This window comes from Pinus tabuliformis, chromosome 5_1 (genome assembly GCF_031772625.1).
Source record: "Pinus tabuliformis cultivar Carrire ecotype Pingquan chromosome 5_1, CPIR1, whole genome shotgun sequence".
Taxonomy (NCBI): Eukaryota; Viridiplantae; Streptophyta; class Pinopsida; order Pinales; family Pinaceae; genus Pinus; species Pinus tabuliformis.
This window is the reverse complement of record NC_142305.1, coordinates 857,183,306-857,201,622: the sequence shown is the minus strand read 5'-3', so window position 1 is coordinate 857,201,622 and position 18,317 is coordinate 857,183,306.

Sequence of the window (18,317 nt, the reverse complement as noted above, 5' to 3'; positions counted from 1 at the left end):
TTAATTGTTAATAGTTGACTGCTGAGGGAAGTATTTAGATCAGAAGAAAAAGAGGTACACTTGGGCCAAAAAACCTAGGTAAAATTGAGCTAGTAGATATAATTTGGATCAATACCTTGAAGGAAATATAGTCATATCTGTTCATGTGACCCTATATTACATGCAAGGAGGATTTCACAAAATTCAAGTATAATCATGGAAACATCGATGGACAATAAATATAGAATTAATTTCCTTAGTATTAATCCTTTGGTTTTGACCATGGGAACATAGAACTCTAAGTTTAACAAAGAGCGAAGGATAATAAATAGAAGGAAATGGACCCACAAGCACATTCCCTCTGCTTTAAAGTGGTATTAGAGAAGGAAGCTCTATAGAGTGAGACCTAATAAGAGAAATTTTGTAGACTCGCCAAATACTTGTTATGTCTATGCCACCCATAAAAGGAGGCTAAGAAATAAGTGGGATGGATGAGAACTTGAGGCTAGAGTTGAGATGAATTTAGGTGAGAATAAAAATTATGGAGATAGGCCAAAGAATAGAGCTTGATGTGGGAAATATTTGTGACAGTGAGGATATAAGCTCAGAAGAGGATATGTAAGGATCTCTAAGAAGAGAACAAGTGGTGGAAGAACTGATAAAACTAGTTACCAATCAATGTAGGGTCCAAGCAAAAAAATGGAGGTATCACTGTATGATGGAAAATTAAATGTGGAATAGTTTCTCGATTGGATTAGCTCATTAGATATGTATTTCAACTATGAATATGTGGAATATGATCAAAAGGTAAAATATTTAGTTACTAGGCTACGAGGATATGAAAGATTATGGTGGGACTAGTTACTAGAAGATGAAAGAAAGAAGAGAAAGGAAAATATCAAGGGTTGGGACCGAATGGTATCCTAGTGTAAGAGAAATTTATTCCCAAGGATAATTAGATAAACATACTTAGGAAATTGAAAAATTTAAGGAAGAGACCTATGATGGAAAAGGAGTACACTAAAAATTCTAGAGGTTGGACATTATAGCAAGACACATTGAAGGAGATGTTCAGAAAGTGGCTAGATACATAAATGGTTTGAGGTATGAGATCCAAGATAAAATTGTTTTCTTTCCCCAGAAGACAATGGAGGATGCTTAGAAGTAGAAGATAAAGGAAAAGGAGTAGGGGAATGATTCCATCCAAAGGAAAGGGACCTTGTAATAGAGGAAGATTCCAAGCTCCAAGAGAAGACACATGAATATATAGTAGCCAATCCCATAGAGGAGGAGAAATGAGGGGTGAAATATTTTTCTCAAGAAGCAGAGGTAGAGTAAGAGAAACCAGGTGCTACATATGTGGGAATATAGGAGATATGTCATGGGACTATCTTATGAAAAGTCCAACAAATTAAAGAGGAGCACATCTTGCAGAAGCTAAAGATGATGCAACAGAGACAAAGGTAAAATAAGATACTCCTGATATGGGTGAGTGACTAATGATCAAGATAATATTGGTTAAATCTGGGAAGGTACCCCAGAAACTAGCTCAGAGGAGAATATTGTTTATGACAATGTGTAAATAAAAAGGGAAATGTTCCAAAATGATCATTAATGGTGGTAGCCTATCAATATAGTTGATACAAATATGGTGGATAAGTTAGGATTGTAGAGGGTGGTGCACCCTACTCCATAAAGAGTGCCTTCATTGTATAAAAGACATCAAATTTTGGTGACCGAAGAAAGTAGAGTCAAATTCCAAATTGGTAGCTACTAAGATGAAGTGTTGTGTGACATTATGCTAATGGATGTATGTCATATCTTGATGGGAAGACCATGGCAATATGGAAGAGGATTTGTTCACGATGAAAGGAAAAATGTGCACAACTTTGAAAATTTCAACTGCAAACATGATTTATTTGTCTAAAATAGAAGGGAATCAAGGTGATGCAAACCCAAGTGTACTATAGATGAGCAGGAAATAACTCGTTTGTAGAATCCAAGAAGAAACAATACATACAATTTTCTTTAATTGATAAGCCTAGAGTTGTCCTTACACATATAAATTTGAGCAAATTTCCTATTGAAATTCAAGCATTATTATATGAGTTCTTTTATGTCATTATGGATGAGTTTCCAAATTCCTTACCATTTTCAATGAGCATCAATTAGAATTCCTTACTAGGTAATAAGGAAGCCTACAAGAATACAAGTCTAAAAACTATTAGACAAGGGGTTAATCCTAGAAAGCTTAAGTCCTTATGTTGTACCAACAGTGGTGAGTCCACAGAAGGATGGAGGTTGGAAAATGTGTATGAAAACCAGATAAATAAATAATATAATGGTAAGGTATATATTTCCTTTACCCCATATAGATGATCTATTCGATTTTTTTAGTGGTGAAAATTTATTTTCTAAAATATATTTCAGAAGTGGATATCACTAAATTAGGATGACATAGGATGATGAATGGCAGACTTCATTCAAAACCAATGATGGTTTTTATGAGTGGCTGGTTATTCCTTTTGGCATGACCAATGCACCTGATACATTCATGAGACTCATGAATGAAGTCCTCAAGTAATTTATTGGAAAATTTGTAATTTGTATTTGGACGATATTCTTGTGTTTACTGAAACAAGGGAAGACAATTTGATATTCTTGAAGTTGGTGCTGAAAAGGTTGTAGTAGGAAAATATCTTGATAAACATGAAGAAATGTTCCTTCAGAATGATAGAGTTAACCTACCTAGGTTGTTAGTCTAGGTTGTCATTGATGTCAATATGGAATTGTTGGAAATGGAAAATATCCTGGTGATACATGCCCTAAACCTTGATGTAACCCTAACCCTATCATAGATTATTGAAACACTAAATTTCTACCTAAACCCTAATGAATAGTGAAAGCCCTAAAATGCTACAACCCTAAAGTCTTAACCCTAAGTGCAAAGCCCTAAGATCTAAGTCAACCCTTAATTGAATCCATCCCTAAAAACCCTAGCCAAACCCTAACTCTAAAACCCTATACCTTAAATTATTACATGAAATTCTAAATGCATATCATTTTAATGGGACCCATTAACTCTTGCCACAAATTTCCTAATTCACTTAATCATCAATTTACTTGATGCAACTTCATAATAAAACCAAAACACATGACACTTTACCAATTAGCAAAAAGAATTAAAAATATATATTTCCTATCTAATTAAATGACCAAACGATCATATACATATCCAAAAGGCTTTTTATTTTGGGTGTAGATTTTTTTTATAATACACATTGGACGACGTTGTGTATCTCACTGTTCAAACCTTACACGTCAGCATGGCTGGTCGGATCCACCTTCGGATGTAGACAACATTCTACGTGTACATATTGTGGCACAATCTCATTTGAAAATAAGACAGAATTACAATGAAGACTTATATAGTAGATAAACCAAGGTTCACATCTCATGAATGTAAGTGAAAATACGTTAAAACGCATATCTCCGACAGCGTGCAGATAAACACGTATTTCTGAGCAAACACATATTTCTGAATAAAATATAGTAAATGCATATTTCTAGGTAAATCGAGCTACAATAAGCATGAATAATTTCAGATAGCATACGGATGAAGGAACATTGGACAGTCTCTTGTTTTTGATTGCATCGTGGCTTGCCTCGAGACTGTAGCCTTACACCTTCAAAACCAAGCAATGTTCTTTGGCACTTCTTCTATTTATTGGTCAATCACTGTTTGAGTAGTTTCATTACCTCAGTTAGACTTGGACTGAGGAGCAGATACTTTGGTCATTACAAAAAATCCTTACTTGCATTCTCTCAATTGTTGACTGCTATTTTATAGCTCGGACTGTTGGAACAGTGCCTCAGACTGTGGTAACTCGGACATTGCAGAATATCATGACTTACTATTGATTGTAATCTTATAAGCCTGGAAAATGAAGATTTATTTCTTGAATAGCTGACAGTGAAGTAAATCAAGGACAAGTACAAAGCAAAGCCAAAGTGTTTTCGTTGCTGAAGTAGTGAAGGCATTAAAGAATATACCAAGAACATTGAAGTAAGTACCTTACACATTCTCTATTAAACAACAAGATTGGTGTCCTTGGAGTTGGTGCTCCTAAACACAAGGTAGGTGCCTTGGATTAGATAGGGTCGAAGCCCTAGAGGTTGGAGCCTCATCAAAACCAAGTTGGTGCTTGGGAATAATTATCATACATTGTATCTATTCTTTTATACTCAATAAAATTATTCTTATACATTTCTCTGATTAAATTGTGAAGAATCTAACTGGTAATAATAAAAATTGAAAGAAAATACTGATTCACCCCCTCTCAGTATTTTCAACAATTGGTATCAGATCCAGCTTCTTCATAATCAGCCTAACAGCTAGAAGAAGGATTCTTAGCCACAATGAAAAATCAAGAAGTATCAGGAAGGCTTCCTCTATTCGATGGCACAAATTTTGGTTTTTGGAAAAAATTAATGTCCTACTACTTAATGTCCCTTGGACCTGAAGTTTGGCATTCAGTTTTAAAAGGGTACTCAACTCCTTCCACTCTTCCAACTAATCAAGATGAAAGGAAAGCTTACATTGCGAATGAAAAAGCCTTAAATTCCATCACTAGTGGAATCATTGATTCTGAATTTACAAAAGTCATGAATTGTGAGTTGGCCAAAGAAGTATGGGATAAGATGGTTAGCTTATATGACGAGGACTCCAAAGTTAATAAGGCAAAGCTTCAAACTCATAGAAGTCAATTTGAAAGTCTGAAAATGGATGATGAAGAAGATACTGCATCATACTTTCTCCGAGTAACTGAAGTGGCCAACTCTCTTAAAGGATTGGGAGAAAAGATTGAAGAAAGCACTGTTGTTCAAAAGGTCTTAAGATGTCTCCCTGACAAATTTGACTCCAAAGTAATTGCTATAGAAGAAATTAAAGACCTGATACTATCAATATGGATGAAATTCATGGAATCCTCATTGCCTATGAGATGAGAAAAGGAATCCCAAGTTCCAAAGATGCAACATTAAAGGCCTCAGAATCAAAAAAGGGGAAAGGATGGAATACCAGTGGTGATGACTCTGATGTTGAATTTGAATTGGAACAATTTGTACGAAGACTAAAGAAAGGATCCAAGTTAAAAGTTAATTACCCTCTTATTTGTTTCAAATGTGGAAGAATAGGTCATTATGCTACAAAATGTCCTCTTAAGCATGATATTGATGATGAGGAGGATTCTAAAAGGATGGTATACAAAAAGAAAGGGTTCAATAAGAATAATTTCTTCTCTAAACAAGAATATTCTGATGAAGATGAATTTGTAGCCATCAAAAGAAAATCAACTAATCATTTCCCTCATCACAAAGGAGGTGATGATGAATCAGATGATGAAAATGATTATATTGGAAGCCAAGAAGTATTATTCATGGCATTCACAAATGATGATGATTCAGGACTAGAAGGAAATGTAAACGATTTGATAATGAGTGCCATTGAAGAAAATGAGAAATTATGAAATTAAATCACTTCTCTCAAGGTAGAAAAGGAGGAAGCAAAAAGAAGGGAAGATCTCTTGAAAAATAAGCTAAAAGAAAAGGAAGAAATACGTGAAAATCGTGAAGCTAAAAGAGTATCTCTAAGGAAGGAATTGGAGCAAGTAAAAAAGAAGTCGGAAAGCTCTCAAACACTTCACATTATCCTAAATGCTCAAAAGCCTCAATATGACAAATCTGGGATAGGTATTAAAGGAGAATCATCAACTACTAAGGATAATGCAAAAATATATGCCGGCATACTTTCCAGCAACCCAAAAGAAGAAAAATTGTTTCATCAAAGACCCATCTTGGATGAAGAGAGAGTAACTCCAAGGAAGAATGCTGATTTAAATCATGGCTATTACAACAGGTACAAAACTATATTTTTTGGGAATTGTTATTATTGTAAAAATTTGGGTGATGAAGCTAAACATTGCATCGCTCATAAGAATGGAACACCAAAATTGAAGAATCAAACAGAAAAAACATATGGTCTCAAAGGACAAGGACATATCAAGACCTACAACGTTTTTGATCCCTTGGCCAAATTTGATCCAATTTTCTCATTATGTAATGATAATGGACATAATGAACAAAATTTTCCCCTCAAAAGAAGAAAAACAAAAAATGAGAATCCCAATATGGATAAATGTGGCCTAGATCTATGTGCTCACAATGATGAAAATTATTGGTTTGTGGATAGTGGGTTCTCCAGACATATGACAGGTGACAAAAGGAAGTTTGTCTCATTGAACAAAAAAGAAGGAAATGTATCCTTTGGAAGTGGATCTGCCAAAATTTCTGGAAAAGTAACTGTTACCCTTATTAATGGAAAAAGGAAGGCTCAAAATGCTTTGCTGGTAGACGAGCTCAAACACAATCTCTTAAGTGTTAGCCAAATCTGTGATCAAGGACATAAAGTTGCCTTTAGCACTAAAGATTGTGAAATAAGGAACTCTTCCTCAGGAGAACTTATGCCAAGAGGAGTTAGAACATCAGGTAACATCTACATTTCGAATAAAATTCAAGAAGATAAATGTTACCTAAGTCAAACAGATGAAAGTTGGTTGTGGCACAAGCGATTAGGACATACAAGTTTCGATAACTTGATCAATATCAGCAAGATCAATGAAGTACGAGACATCCCAAATTTATTCAAGGCAAATCAAGGTGTATGTGGTCCATGTCAACATGGAAAGCAAACTAGAACTAGCCACAAGACCAAGGAGTTCTCTACATTAAAAAATTTGGGGATCATTCATGCTAATTTATGTGGACCGACTAGAACTTCGACACTCCAAGGAGAAAGGTACTTTGCTTTATTTTTTGATGACTATACTAGAATGATGTAGGCATATTTCATAAAATATAAATCTGAAGCATTTGAATGTTTTAAGAATCTTAAATCTATTGTAGAAAATGAAAAAGAATCTAAGATTAAATTTCTTAGAACAAATAGAGGGGGAGAATTCACATCAAAAGAATTTGATGAATTCTGTAAAGTACATGGAATCGAAAGAGAACTCTCTGTTGCTTGAACACCCAAGAAAAATGGGGTAGTTGAAATAAGAAACTGAATTGTTCAAGATGGCAAGAACAATGTTAATATTAGCTGACTTGCAACAAAAATTTTGGAGAGAAATAATCGGAACAACAGTTTATACCTTGAATTGAACTCAACTAAGGCCAAATAATGAGAATACTCCTTGTGAATTATAGAAAGGAAGACCTGCTTCAGTAAAATACTTCAAGATTTTTGGAAGCAAATGCTTCATAAAAATCAATGATGACTCACCAAGAAAATTTTATTCTCGGGTTGACGAAGGAATATTCCTTGGATATTCTACTAGGAGCAAAGCCTACAAGTGCTACAATAATCAACTATGTAAAATAGTGGAAAGCATTAATGTGGAGATTGATGAATACCTTCCAGAAAAGGAAATTTAAGATCATGAAGTTGACCCTCTTGTTGAAGAAAATGAGGAAGAACCCAGAAAAGACGCAAAATATAAAGAAAAAGAAAAGGAAAAAGAACCATCTCAAACCCCTTCAAAGGTACAATTCCTCCAAAAAACATCACCCTAAAGAGCAGATTATTGGCAAGGTAGATGAGGGGATACAAACCTAACGAAGGATGACAAGTATGCCAAGGAGAAATGATGTTGCTCTCTTATCTATGATAGAAGCAGAAACTTTTACTCAAGCAAGTAAGGATCCTCATTGGGTAAAAGCCATGGAAGAAGAAATGTCCCAAATTAAGAAGAATGAGACATGGGAGCTGGTACCTTGACCAAAGGATAAAAATATAATTGGAACCAAGTGGGAGTTTAAAAACAAAATGAATGAAGATGGACAAATCATCAGAAATAACGCAAGGCTTGTCTGTAAAGGTTATTCACAAATTGAAGGAATCAAATTTGAATACAACTTTGAACCAGTAGCTCGTATGGAAGCTATAAGGGTGCTCTTGGCATTTTCTTGCTCCAAAGGATTCAAAATCTATCAAATGGACATAAAATCAGCATTTCTAAATCGGGAACTCAAGGAAGAAGTCTACATGGAGCAGCAAGAAGGGTTTAATCTAGCAGAAGGAAAAGACTTTGTTTGTAAGTTGAAAAAGGCATTATATGGGTTGAAAAAATCAACTAGAGCTTGGTACACAATATTGGTTCACTATCTACAACAAAATGGCTTCAAGAAGGGGGTGGCAGGAAGTAATCTCTACATTAAGATGGATGAGGATAAGTTACTAGTCACTCTTGTCTATGTTGATGATCTGATTTTTGTTAGCAATAATGATGAGATGAGCCATAAGTTTTCTCAAAATATGTCAAAAGAGTTCGAAATGTTAATGATAGGAGAATTATCTTACTTCCTTGGAATACAAGTATCTCAAACCACAGCAGGGATGTTCATATCTCAAGCAAAATATCTTAAAGAAATTCTTAAAAGATATGGAATAGAAGACTGTGCACCCATGAGCACACATATGACCACAAAATGCAAATAAAGAAAAGATGATGACTCTCCTCTAATAGATGCAACTCATTACAGGTCAATAATTGGAGCCCTCCTATACTTAACTACTACGAGACCTAACATTATGCAAGTAGTAGGAATAGTGGGAAGATTTCAATCAGCTCCTAAACAATCCCATTTGTTAGTTGTAAAAAGAATTCTTAGATACTTGAAAGGAACTCCTGATTTTTGAATTTGATACCTTAAGAGCTCAACTCCTATTGTGACTACATACTCTAATGCTGATTAGGCTAGAAGTGTCGATGATTGAAAAAGTACCAGTGGAAATGCATTCTTCCTAGGAGATTGTCTAGTATCTTGGCTTAGCAAAAAAAAACATCCATATCACTATCTATAGCTGAAGACGAGTATATAGTTGTTGTAGATTATTGTACTCAAATATTATGGATGAAGGAAGCTCTAAAATATGTTAACATAGATACCAACCAACCAATCACCATCTATTGTGATAACACAAGTGCTATCAGTCTCAGCAAAAATCCAGTGATGCACTCAAAGACCAAACATATACCAATCAAGTATCATTTTGTTCATGAACAAGTAGCTGAACAAAACATAAAGTTGGAATATATCAATACCAAGGAGCAGATTGCTCATATCTTTACGAAACCTCTTCCTCGAGAAGAATTTGAACATATTTGCCAAAAGATGGGGGTCATTGCTCTAGCATCACATTAAATAATCATCTTCACAAGAGTAGGGCACCATGACAGGGGGAGTAACATACCTACAAAGAACAACTATTGATAAGCAGCAGCATGACAGGGGGAGTACTTGGAATCCGTTTTCCATTGATGCCAAAGGGGGAGAGAATGTGTAAAGGGTAAGAATATTGCCATCAATGACGAAGGGGGAGATTGTTAATATGTGTTGTCATTGATGTCAATATGGTGTTGTTGGAAATGGTAAATATACTAATGATACGTGTCCTAAACCTTGATGTAACCCTAACCCTATCATAGATTATTGAAACCCTAAATTTCTACCTAAGCCCTAAATTCCTAACCCTAAGTGCAAAGGCCTAATATCTAATTCAACCCCTAATTGAATCCGTCCCTAAAAACCCTACCCAAACCCTAACTCTAAAATCCTATACCTTAAATTATGACATGAAATTCTAAATGCGTATCATTTTAGTGGGACCCATTAACTCTTTTCACAAATTTCCTAATTCACTTAATCATCAATTTACTTGATGCAACTTCATAATAAAACCAAAACATGTGACACTTTACCAATTAGCAAAAGGAATTAAAAGTATATATTTCCTATCTAATTAAATGACCAAACAATCATATACATATCTAAAAGCCTTTTATTTTGGGCGTAGATTTTTTTTATAATACACATTGGATGACATTGTGTATCTCACTGTTCAAACCTTACACATCAGCATAATGGGTCGGCTCCACCTTCGGATGTAGACAACATTCTACGTGTACATATTGTGGCACAATCTCATTTGAAAAGAAAATAGAATTACAGCGAAGACATATACAACAGATAAACCAAGGTTCACATCTCGTGAACGTAAGTGAAAATACGGTAAAGCTAATATCTCGAACAACCTGTGGATAAATGTGTATTTCTGGGAAAACACATATTTCTGAATAAAATACAGTAAACACATATTTCTGGGTCAACCGAGTTACAGTAAGCGTGAATAATTTCGGACAACCTGTGGATGAAGGAACATTGGACAGTCTCTTGTTTTTTGATTGCATCGTTACATAAATTCTCGGATTAGTGGGAGTGGCTTGCCTCGAGACTATAGCCTTACACCTTCAAAACCAAGCAACGTTCTTTGGCACTTCTTCTATTTATGCACCAATGACTGTTTGAGTAGTTTCATTACCTCAGTTAGACTCAGACTGAGGAGCAGATACTTTGGTCATTACAGAAAATCCTTACTTGAATTCTCTCAACTGTTGACTATTATTTTATAAGCTCAGACTATTGGAACAGTGCCTCGGACTGTGGTAACTCATGCATTGCAGAAGATCATGACTTATTGTTGACTGTAATCTTATAAGCCTGGACAATGAAGAGTTCTTTCTTGAACAATGGATAGTGAAGTAAATCAAGGACAAGTACAAAGAAAATCCAAAGTGTTTTCATTGTTGAAGTAGTGAATACATTGAAGCATATACCAAGAACATTGAAGTAAGTACCTTGCACATTCTCTATTAAACAACAGGATTGGTGTCCTTGGAGTTGGTTCTCCTAAACACAAGGTAGGTGCCTTGGATTAGATAGGGTCAAAGCCCTAGAGGTTGGAGCCTCATCAAAACCATTTTGGTGCTTGGGAATAATTATCATACATTGTATCTATTCTTTTATACTCAATAAATAATTCTTATACATTTCTCTGATTAAATTGTGAAGAATCTAACTGGTAGTAAAAAAAACTGAAAGAAAATACTCATTCACCCCCCTCTCAGTATTTCCAACATAGGTTTTATAATAGCTCCAAAAGGACTGAATATGGGCCCCAAAAAGGTGAAATTTATCAAGGAATGGCCTACCCCGAGGAATATTCATGAGGTAAGGAGTTTTCATGGGTTAACTAGTTTTTATAGAAAGTTTATTAAAAATTCCAGCCATATATGTGCACGTATCATTGAGACCATTAAAAAGGAACAACAACCATTTAAATGGAATACTATAGCTGAAAAAGCATTTGAATTATTGAAAGAGAAGATAACAGATAAACCAAATTTAGCTTTCCCTCGCTTTCAAAAACCTTTCCAAGTCTAGTGTGGTGCAAGTAGAATGGTCATTAGTGTTATTCTCACTCAAGAGGATAAATATGTTACTTATTTTTGGTGAGAAGCTAAATAAAACCAAACAAAAATATTCCACAGATGACAAAGAATTTTATGCAGTAATATAAGCCCTAAAATAATGGATGGATTATGTCATGCTTAGAGAATATATTTTATATACTAATATTCATGTCTTTTAGTTTATAAATAAACAAGAGAAATTAAATTAGAAGCATGCCAAATGGGATGAATTCATGAAAATGTTTACTTTTTTTCTTAAATATATTAGTGTGAATGTGTTGTCACTTCTACAACACCCTCCAAAACTTCACTACATTCAAATTTTGGAGCCTACAAAACTATTGTATCAAGTCTTGCTTTGTTAGTCAAGTGTTGTTTCAAGCCATACCACGCATTTCAAGTGTTCTTGATTGTTCCTAAGTGTATTTACAATGTTTAGAACATCTTTAGCGCACTGCATGATTATAATACATTTGTATCTTATAAAACAACAGTTTTGGTTGCAGTAGCACACAATTTGTTTATTATATTTGGGATGTGTTCGTAAAATGGAATTTTAATGTGTATTTATAATCGTTTGGTCATGTCTAAGCCTTATTCATGATTTGGTATGTGTCACACAAAATTTTATGTCTAAACTCATTGTTTTTTACCCTCATTTTATCTTTCAAACTTAGAAAAATTTTGGTTGCACAAACTAGCTCACTAAGGCTAGCAGAGTGCAAAAGTGCACCATTGAGCCTTAGCCAGCACTCTTTCCTTGTTTTGAAGTGCACTCTATGCCCTCCAAGAGTGCATAGTACACTCTTAATCAACATTCCCGTTCCCTATTCCGAACTGCTCCCTTTAAAAAATCCTTCCTCCTTGTTGAGCACATGGAGCATCATCGAAGAAACATAATTGTCCCTTCAGCATTCGAACTTTCATCCTTTGCCCTCTTGTTTTCTCTTGAATGTATAACACACTTGGGAAGGTCAAAGCTTCATGCCTTCAGCATTCTACAGTGCGCCTTGTACCCTCCTTGGTTCTCTTGAGCGCATAACACACTTCCAGAGCCTTCGTAGCCTTGATTCATCCTAAAACGTATGCCTTACACTCTCCCTTGAGCTTCCTCTCTAGTTCAGTGCACAAGTGCATCCTAAAGCCTTGAGGCACTTATCTTTCCTTCCTTGGTCATGTGGCATATGCGTAGAAGATTCCTTTTTCTACCCGAGCATAGTGTTAAGTCATGAATAAAAAAATTTCATGAGACATGTTACTATAGGATATTTTTCAAACTGGTGTTTTTTTTCCATGACTGATTTCAATTTTGGGTATTCTAGAACAACATGGAAAATATGCATGAAGGGATCAGCCAAAGAGGATGGTCAAAAGAAGCATTCAAGAATAAGGAACACACGATGAGACAAAATGAAGAACATTGAAAATCTTGATGATCGAAGTAGCCCAAAAGGCTCCACATGCTCAAAGACCTTTTGGAGGGTGGAGACATCAACAATATAGAAGTTTCATGCAATATCAAAGAAGAAAGTGGCAACATTGTGACCTATCAAGAAAGTCCATGTCATTAGTCAGTATGAGTCCAAGTCATTGATGTTAGTGATTTGTCATGTTCTCACAATATGAAGATATGGAAATTATAATGTAAGGATGTAATTATTTTAAAGACGAAGAAGTGGAATTCTAAGAGTCATGTATGGGTAGAAGAGCCATATGTAGAAGTAAAAAAGAAATGTAATTCCAAAAGTCACATGTAATGCCTAAATTCATCTAGAAGTCTAAGAGATATATAGAAGACCAAATGTCATTACAAGTTTAGAACTCATATGAGAAACTCAAGAGTCATGGGGATATGAAAGGTCATGCCTCAATTTATAAAAGGATCCTCATTTCTCAAACAAAGGAACTTTCACTTTGTCTTCTCCCAAAAGGAATTAGAGAGAGAGAGAGAGAGATAGTACTTTTAGGGAGAAAGTAGTGGCTCTAACACTCCACTGTTGGAGCTAGTGATGTTCATTGTTCTCATGTATCTTGGAAATTTTTCTTAATACTTGAAGCCATTTGGCTAACACATTTTCATGCATGGATCATGGATGTTTTGACACGATGCTTCTAATGTTTGCATTTTTTATTGGTTGTCATATGTACTAAAGTAATTGAACTATTTTGGTGACTTTGGTGCTAAACTTATTGGAAATATGTTGTGGTGATTTTAATGATTGTATCATATATCTGAACTAGTTCGCTTGATGTCTAACAATTCTTGTTTACATGCATTATTTTCTACTAGATTATTACTATTACTTCTCTTTTATAGGCTGACTTTTCTCCCTCACAGTGAAAGAAACTTGATACATTTACAATCGAACAATCCACAAGGCACACTCTCTTTATCATTCAAAAGAACATGTGTGCTACTTTCTCATGCTAATTTCTTAAGACAAGGCAAATCTCTAAGTAAATGGAAATCGGGCCATATTTTTGGATGTTTCTCCTACACCAAATGATGTGAGGTCTAATTGGGACTTTATATTAGGGATGTCACCTATACATTGACGGGTTCTAGTACTATCAACATTCTCACACTAGGAGGCCAACCAATTTCTTTTGTTTGATAACTCATCACATCCCAATCATTCATCTTTTAGATAAGGAAGTAATATCTTGATTACCGCCTAAACACCTATTCCTGAGGCAGTAGGATCTTCTCAACCTGATCTAGGGTTACACTATGGAATTACCTACGAGCAAATCCATGCAATTCATCCTATTACCCGTTAGTTTGTGAAAGCTATCAATTTACTCCCTATTGCTCATAATCTTACTTATCATCCCAAGAGTAAATAAACAACTCATACTAGTGTATTGGTTACATTAGTGGAAGATTTGGAATTTTCCACTCTTGAAGACTTAGTAGAGTTTTTAAAAGACACAGTCCAAAGAGGGTTTTTCCACCTATTCATGTAAAGTACGAGGAAGATCTTGTTCTCTTTGACGAAGCACAATTGACAACTAATTTTGAGCTTACCGAAGGCATGGACGGTGAAGGATAAGGCTCATGAGACTCAGAAAATGAGGAGGAATAAGGAGTCGAAGACACAGTCGATCAAGACCTATATTGGATCACCCAAGGGCCACTCACTCTTCTAGATAACCTTCATAAAATTCCTAGACATTTAGAGACGTTGTTATCTAAGTTTGATCTTGAAAAGAAGACTAATGCAAAGGATCATATTGATGATTTATACATTCATCTATGAATGCAAGAGGTATGATTCGATGATGTTGCTTGTAGGATTTTTTCTTTCACTTTAGAAGGTAGAGAAGAAACATGGTATCATAGTCTGCCTATTAATTCAATCCATGATTGGAGGGAGTTTAAGAAACTTTATCTCGATAAATTTGTCGATTATAATATTCCCGCCATGTAATTAAAAGATCTTGAAATATTAAGATGGTGGAAAAGGAGAAAGTTGAAGATTTGAATCAAATTTCAATCGTATATTGAACAAGGTCCCCCCAAACATGCAACCTCATGATTCTATCACTATAGATTATTATACAACTTCCTTGCCAACAAACATTTCTGCTTTTGTTAAGAAATATGCAAAGGAGACATTGGATTTAAACTTTGTAGAAGCAATCACCATGGAGAAAGACTTGTGTGCCATTGGAGCTATTACTAATGATAAAGAATCTAAAGGCTCCAAGGAGACTAGCAAGAAGTCTCAACCTTCTTCAAGTAAGTTCAAGAAAAGGGTTCCATTGAGATTAAAATCTTGACTAAATATTTAAAGGAACTCACTAATGAACTCTCAAAATTAAAGAGAGTCAAGCGAGGCTTCTACCAGTAGAAATCCCCTTAAGTATTTCTTATTGAGAAGGAATAACAATAATCAACCAGTCACATCTACCAGAAGTTTGAATATCTCTCCTTACATCAGGAATGGAATTTAGAGAAAACTTTCTCGTAATGGAACCTCAACACAAATACTATGGTAGCCGATAGTGTTGATACTTTACTAGCATATGAGTAGTTTGAGGGGACAAAAGAAGAAACATAAGCTTTCAGTGGCTAAGGAATACAAATATTAGAAATTTAGTTAATACATTTAATTTCATTCTCAATATTAAAAAGAAAAAGTGCAAAAGAACCACCTCAAAGTGAGGCCTCCCCTCATAAACAAACTGGTTGTTATAATTTGAGGAGAAAAGGGCCCATCTCAGAAGAGGAAGTGATGAGACAAAAAATGAAGGAGAAATTGTTGAGAAGGATCTTAGTACCAACAAATCTTTCTCATAACACAGAAAACAAGTATGGAAATGTTGTTGTTTCTAAGAATACTTCAACTCAAAACAAAAAAAGTCCATCGCTCTGGAAGTTTCAAATAAATCTACGCATCAAGACACTACAAAACCTCCTACCAAAAATGAAGCTATTGATTATAATATCATTGAAGAACTAAAAATATCTCATATTAACATTTCCATATTTAAGCTCGTAAAGATAGTATGCCAGCGAGAGTTGCTTGTCCAAGCCTTCTCACAACCTTCATCAGGTGACAAAGCTTCTACTTTCAAAATGTGTCCAGTAAGTCTCCTAGAAATCTGGAATCTATGGTTAATGTTGTAACTTTAAACACTAACAATCTATGCCCCCCATTGTTTCTAACTTTTTAAATATTTGATTACAACACCTGTAATAGTTTGTTCAATTTAGGTGTATCTGTAAACATAATGCCATTATCTATTGCTAAGAAAATTAATGATAAATGGGATAGAATTGATGCACAAATCATTCAGTTGGACAGATCACTTCTCGAGGTTGTTGGTGAAATCAAGAATGTTATTATCTTCTTGTCATCTTACCATCAGGTACATCAATGCATAAACATTGTAATTGTGGACATCCCTGAAGCCTATTGCATACTATTGAGCATAGACTATTATAGTAAATTACAAGGGTATTTTGCTACAGATTGGTAAAACTTATGGCTTCCATACAATGACAAGAACAACCAAATTTGAGTGGAAAGTGAACCATACATGAAATATATCGTGACACCACTTGAGGTTCATAATGAGCCTATTGGTTTTGTAGATATAATATTTGGAAATTGTTTCTTGGAAATTGATCACAGATTTTATCAATAACAGCCATCACTCATTGCATCAGACACATAGTTGGAGCTCCTTCATTGTACACAGCATGGTGCTCATGAATCTTGTAATAGAGATGTGCATAGGAATAACTGTTGGGATAGGGTCCCTACGGTCAATTTCTGACAGTTAAGTCAATTTTTGTAATAAGTTTTGTTAAAGAATGTAAAGACTCCGCGAAACATGGAAGTAGAGCATGATGCTAAGTAAGAGTCAAAGGGGATTTAACCCTTTGTATGGGTAGGTGATAGGTCAGTTTTGATACTCACCCATGGTCCGTGAACCATGGTATTGTAATGAAAAGGCTATATATAAATGAGTCATAGCAATTATAAGAATATAACTTTTTATAGTGAATCATTGTAAGGGAAAGGTGCTAAGGCAGGAAAAGCATGTTTCCTGTACTTAGGCGAAAAGGGAAGGATCCTGCATACCTTCTAGGGATACGATTTATTACGCGAAAGTAGTGAATCTATACCTTCTATGCAAGACAACTAAGATCATGTACCTTTGCAGACATCTGAAGGACATTTCAATAGAGTTTCATTAGTTGACAGTCGGAAAGAATAGATCTTCACGAAGGTAGATCTAAGCTAAGAAGCTTAGGAAACCATCACATAGGCCTCTAGATGTAGAAGCTTGGTTCTAGCATCCCCCAATACTCCTTCGGTTCAGAGTGCGGCCTGCGTTATGTAGGTTGTTGCCAAAAGGGCTAGCAATTAGGGTTTTGTTGGTTGGCATGAATAACTTTGAACCTAGGTCAGGCCCCCTTAAGCCAACAAAGGTTTTTTCCGCTGGGACTGGTATCAATTTGAGGAATGTGTGATGTCGAACAAGTGGTTCCCTACAAATAAAGAAATTGAAAAGTGGCTAGATCGAAAGGAACATGCCTTTGTTGCTCAGTAGAGTGGAAATCCACAGTTATCCAAGGAGAAATGGTTTAGTAGATACCTATACTCAGAAGAAACTAAGAATTTTTTTTTCTTCCTTAGCGAATTGCATGAGTGGCTGTCTAGGTTGGAGGATAGTCAGGGTATGTGGAGACTTGGCATCCCTATTGTGTGGACTCCAGAGCTAGTGAGGAGCTTGGAATATTCAGTAAAAGAAACATCACATGGGCCATTGATCACTAGATTGATCGAACACTAGGAGCATTCGTGATTGAGTTCACAATCAATACAACTATCAGTTACAGTGAAGCAGAGCATGAGCTCTTCAAGGGATCATGAGGTAATTACTTGAAATCATTAAAAAATTGGATTAAAATGTTGTTATGTGAAAAATGGGTTATGCCATTACCTTGATGTTTGGAACTACACGAAGTGGGAAACACTTCAAACAGAATGGACAATCAGTCTCTGAGTATAGTCTGTTGATCAATTCCCCTTTGAGTGACAACGAAGTGACCATCCTAAGTACACCCCAGAGTGTGTACAATTTATTAGGTAGCCTATCCCATGAACACCTCATCTATCCACTCAACCTCCACCTCCACCTCCACCTCCAACTCCACCATTCAACATGGCGAACTCAATGAAGATGTCGATTTTTAAAGGGGTAGGGACCGAACACCCGAAACAGTTCAAGTTCATTACAGGTGTTGTGTAGACAGCGCAAGAGATTACGGATGATAACATCAAGATAGTGGAGCTGCTCATGGAGTTACAAGACCGAGCATTAACATGGTACATAAAGTACTGCACTTATAACCCCAACGCGACGTTGGCAGAAACCCTGTAGACACTGAATAAAGTTTTTAGAAAGCGTCAGAGGCGTAGTCGGTAACTGAGTTAAAAGAAATTTGAC